The sequence below is a fragment of the Myxocyprinus asiaticus genome, chromosome 3, assembly GCF_019703515.2.
Source record: "Myxocyprinus asiaticus isolate MX2 ecotype Aquarium Trade chromosome 3, UBuf_Myxa_2, whole genome shotgun sequence".
NCBI classification, from domain to species: domain Eukaryota; kingdom Metazoa; phylum Chordata; class Actinopteri; order Cypriniformes; family Catostomidae; genus Myxocyprinus; species Myxocyprinus asiaticus.
In genome coordinates, this window is record NC_059346.1 from 60,190,164 (window position 1) to 60,196,163 (window position 6,000).

The window sequence follows — 6,000 nt, forward strand, 5'->3', positions numbered from 1 at the left end:
ATGTTTAAGACAATTTTGTGTAAAACTTAGCAATCTGATCCAATAAGTCATTAAATTACTGCATCTTGAGGAATAGTGTTCCACGCTGTATGTAGTTGTATACTGCATATTTTGGTAAATGTAGTAGGTCAGGGGGTCTTAAACTCAAATTACCTGGGGGCTGTTAGACCAGTGGTATTCTTGTTCGCTTGCCAGCTGAACAGCTGCAACAAATACAAGTGTTTATACAACCATGAATTGTAACCATAACAGTTAATGGCACAGTTATACAATAGCATAAAACTTACAAAACTTTTAGTGATGGATGTGAGCAGTTAGGCTTGTTTGTTGTGGTCAGCTGGACTGCAATTTAACATTTAATGTAATAGAGCCTGTAATAGAGTGCAACTGCACCCGCCCACTTTTTCAAAAGTCGGTATAGCTGCAGGCCGGAGACCTTCAAATGGGGGCGAAATCTCCAAAAGCAGGTGGGGTTACTCCAAAAGGGGGTTGCGCCAACTCCACTCACAGTTAAAGTTAGGGAAAGAGTTAGGTAAGAGGCTCCCCATATCTTTAATATCTTTTATATCCTTTTCACTTTTTCAGGCATCTTGATTCCAGTAGTATTTTTCTATAGGGTTTTTTATTAAAATCCTCCATAAAAAAAGTTCTAAGCCATGAACCAATTCAACAAGCTCCGAGGTGAATAACGATATTACAAACATTGATTTGGAAGCCAAAAAGAAATTGGACAGAAAGACAAAGGTAGGCTACAAGAAGTCTTTCATGCGGTAATGAACAATCCCGTGAAGCATTGCGAATGACGGAATTGAATTTAAAAGGATGGAAAAAAAATATAAAACTTTGGATTTCATTTAATTATTCATCTAATTTAGTTGATTATACGTTGTGGTGGGGTGAGCATGAGATAGACACAGTGGGTGTGGCATCAGGCCTCGGAGAGGCATTTATTGGAAAAAATAATAAACACAAAATTTCCAAAAAATTGTATAAATAGTGTCCAAGGGAAAAAGTGTCCAAAATAATGGGGAATCTGGCGTACCTGCGGTGAGAGGGGACTTTGTGTAGGAAGGGGGGAGTGTCGACAGGAATGGCCCAATGGCCCAGGAATGAGCGGGGTCCGACAGTCACACGCACTCCTCCTTGGCATCTGTAGCGGCCTGTCTTCACAGGGATCGTGGTGAGTGTGAGGGAAAGGAGGCCTGGCATTCGTGCCTGTCGGCAGCGACGCGTTGCCCAATCCCCTGACGCACATCTAATTCGGCCGGTACCCTCCCTGCTCTCCTCCTGGACATGCGAGGACGCCAGTGTGTACACACAAGGAGATAGAAACTCACTTCAGGTGTTCCCCATCACCCACTGCCCAAACAAGGCATCTAAAATTGTGCCCCTTCTCAGCTGCGTCCAAAACCAAAGGTAGTTGCCTTGTTGCTTCGTTGACCTATCAGTGAATGACTTCACAGATAGCGTTTGCGTATGAAGGTACCTCTGGAAACTGGTTTTGGAAAGGCTTCCTAGGCAGCGCTATGTCACATCATTGTTAGAATACCAGCATTCATTCAGTCCAACTAAACCACAAAGGTCTAATAATCTAGAACAAAATCAATTGAGTTTTAGTGATAGCCACGCTGATATTTAATAACAACAATACAACTTTCTTGCTAGAAATGGAATCAAAATATGGAAAAATTGGATAAAACTTACATTTATACGCAAACTGGCTATCAACTGCCTTTTCGGCCACCATTTTCTTTCTTCAGTTCAACCCTTGTGGATCCGCACGTAAAGGATTGTGGGATTTCATAGGCAGCGAAGGATACATCTATGCTGCCTTCAAAAATCGATGAGATGAAGGTATCTTAGTAGACAGGATGTGATGAGAACATTGAATTTGGATGCGCCTTGGTCCCTTCCTACCTCTGTATACAGCCTCCGCAGGCAGCATGTACCTGGTTTTGGACGCAGCCCTTGTCTCCAGCCCAATCCCATTGTGAGCTTGGCTGAAGGACGGCCCTAAGAGGTGGAGTAACGATGACTAGAGGGAGGGGCGGGTCGTTCCACCACAACACATTGAATCAATATATTTAAAAAAAATATTGTAAAATATTTAGACACAAATATATAAATAGTTTGTGAGTGTAGGGAGACGGACTCAGTTGTGTCACAGTGCGTCATGGGAGTGGGCGGTTGCTACCGGTCTCGTTTGGTGCGCTTTGTTGGCCGCGATTCTCTGATTGATGGCTCTTTCTCTGCTGGATCATGGATATTGTAGTTCTTTACCAGGAATTCAACACAATTTTTAAGAAATTAAGTTGAAATAACACAAACTGATGGCTTCAACGGAAGCATATATCTCCGATTAACAACCTCAGAGCTCATGGTATATCTATCTTTAAAGGTTTATAATGTAAGTTATCATTAAAGACCAATTCGCCTATTGGGAAAATTGTATTTATTTATTTATTTATTTATTTAATCAGGGACAATACACATTAATAATACAAAATAAATGTAAAATGTGCCAGATTTAGCCAAATTGGCTAATTTTCATTTGTAGTCCCTAGGCAGGTTGATGTTATAATAACCAAATAAACAACAAACAAAGTTGTCATTACACAAATACAAAACTATCATACCAGAATCTCTACAAATGCTCACAATTTTGAATCGACTACAACCACATTTTCAACTTTCTAGAGAAAATGCAACAAACTGTTATATATTTTACTTCTTTTAGTTCTGTTGGAAGTCTATTCCATTCTTGGGTTCCTCTAAAAACAAATGATAACTGGCCAAAGGTACTTCTTCTCAATGGTAAATTACAACCACCACTCTTGTGTACCATCCTGTTATTTGATATATATAATCCTTAAAAACTGGTGGAGCAAAACCATTTAAAATCTTAAAAACAAGTACTAAGTCAGCAAATGTAATCAAATGTTCGCAGCTCAAAAAAGAATACTTAGTTAAAACACTACAATGATGAAAACTATTTGGCTTTTTATCTAAAACCTTAAGAGCTTGCTTATAAACAGTCTCAACCGGTTTTAAAATAGACTTACAAGTTTGTGTCCATATAGTCATACATTATGTGATATGGAATTCATAAATAACACTGCTGCCTCTTTAGTCAAACTGTTTCTGATAAATCTAAAATTGGCTAAATTAAATTTCACTGTTAACATTCTTCACATGTTTTTTAAAAGAAAGCTGAGAATCTATTATTATTCCTAAGTATTTAAATTAATTTACTACATTAAGCTTCTGTCCCTGGACAAACACTTCTGCTTTTGCATCATGATATGCCCTTTTGGTAAAAAACATACAAACTTTTTTCTTGACATTAAGATGTAAGCATGATTTAGTAAGCCATTGTGAAACCTGGTCCACCACAGAAGATAATTTCTGTGCAACCTGTTGCTGACTTTTTGCATGCACATACAAAACAACATCATCAGCATACATCTGACAAACAACATCTGAGGAACAGACATTTGGTAAATCATTTACATACATACTGAACAACAACGGACCAAATATAGATCCTTGTGGAACTCCAATATTAGAATCGAAATATTCTGATGTTGTATTTATAACTCTTAAACATTGTTTCCTATTTTCCAAATAAGATTTGAACCACATAATGGCATCAGCTGAGAAATTAAAATTTCATAAACTCGAAAGCAAAATATCATGATTTACAGTATAAAAAGCTTTTTTGAAATCCAAAAATACAGCACCAACCACACCTCCTCTATCCATCTTTGATTTAATATTTTCCAGCATAAAACAATTTGCAGTATTTTTTCTGAAACCAAACTGCATAGGATGTAGAGGAAATGGACCATTATTATATAATTAAATGTTCTGCCACCCATTTCTCAGCAACTTTAGACATTACCGGAAGAATATTATTGGTCTATAATTGCTCATTTCTACATAATTTCCAGATTTATAGATTGGTGTATTTACTCCAAATTTCCATGGAGTAGGAAGTTAAAGGACCTATGATTGATTCCTTGTAAGTTTAAAAAAAAAAAAAATACAATCTAATACATATTTATCTCTAGCTCTAGAATTTTTGAGAGAACTAATTATTTTAGCAACTTTTATATCAGATACCTGCTTAAGAGTAAATATGGGTAAAGCAGTATTCGCTAGTTTATACAGAGAGACTTAGTAAGAGCACTTATTGTATCCACAAAGTAATTATTAAAAGTATTTGCTATCGTGCCATGATCATAGATACATTTTCCTTCCAACTCAAGTTCTATATTTTTCACTGGCTTTTTATAATTTCCTGTTAAATATCTCAGATTTTCCCATATAAATTTTGTATTTCCTTTTCCCTCCTCTATTATAGAAATATAAAATTTTGCTTTTGCTTTTCTAATTTCACTTATTTATTTCTTAATTATTGAAATTTCGCTTCTCGTATTCCAAACTAGATTTGAGAAACTGTTTCAATGCGTTATCTATTTGTTTCATAAGTGACCAAATATTTTCATTTAACCAAGGTAAACAATTTTGCTTTCTAGGTCTACTTTTAATATGTCTCATAAAACTATTTGTAGTATTTTGAATAATATCCATTAAAACATTTGCATCCATTTCAGTACAATTATAAGAAATGTTGTTGATGTTCTGTCCAGTTTATATCTTCTAGTGCCTTTCTTAGATGATTGAATTCACTTTTAGGTATTCTAAAATTACATGGTGTTCTATTTATAGCCTGATAACCAAACCTTTTCTTTGTCAATTTTCTTACTATAAGTGTTAAATTATGATCAGACAGCCCTGTGATCATATTAAAAGACTTTATTATATGATCAGGTTTATTGCAAAAAATTAAGTCAATTTGTGTTTCAGAGGATCTAGTTATTCTTGTAGGTCCTTTTACAAGTTGTTTCGGATCAAAACTACAAGTTATATTTTTTTATTTTTTCCTATGAATTTTATCAGACCAATTTATATTTAGATCACCAAGTAAAATAACTTCTTATAATAAAAGCAATTATTATAAAAGACATTTGTGGTGATAGGAAAATATCTAAAGCTATACATTCAATATCAAAATCATAAGATAACTGTATCTCCATACACCTGATACTGTCCTTAACATAAAACATAATTCCCCCACCCCTACCAACATAACCAGGAACATGTAACATTGCTGATGGTGAGGTGATACTCAACCATGTTTCAGACAGGCATAAAAAATCCAGATTTGAATTTGTGACGAGATGTTTCATTTCATCACACTTTGCCATAACACTGCGAAATGAATGAGACTATTACTTCTGTAACCCAACTGTTGTACTCTATTAAAAATAAAAAATAATAAAAATAATTTTGCAGGCTGAATTTTAGGGTAAAATATTACCGCTTGTGGAGCCACATTAAATCTCACTCTGGCCGGTAATTTGAGATGCCCGTAGCAGGTAATTCAAGTATTCCATGCATATAGAAAATTTGCAGAAATAGTACAAGTACTATAGTATGCTATTCCAAACAGAGTCGATAAATATAAACATGTTTTTACTATAACATTCACATAACTAAGTGTCCTTTTTAATGTTTTCTTTAGGAATATTCAGCATCCAACCAGTGTGTGGTGAATACAAAATTCAATCTATATCTCCTCTAAAATACTTTAATGGGCCGTATTTTCTTCAGTCCATCACAACCACATAATGAACAGGAGAGGAGATTACTGGAGGAACAAACAAAAAAGTCAACAGTTCCACAAATAGATCTTTATAAGACCGGCAATGTAGGTAGACTCCTTAGCTTCTTCAGCACTAAACCATCACTATGCGACACTGCATGTGGTCAATTGATTCCACTGTCATTGTCCATGAATCAATCATAATTTGAATGTTTATTTTGGCTGTAGAGGGAATTGACGAAACAGATCAAGAGTGAAAATTCCCAAATTTGCTGCCCTACTTCAACATCTGCCTTACTACATGAAGACCACATTAGAAACCAACTGAAACA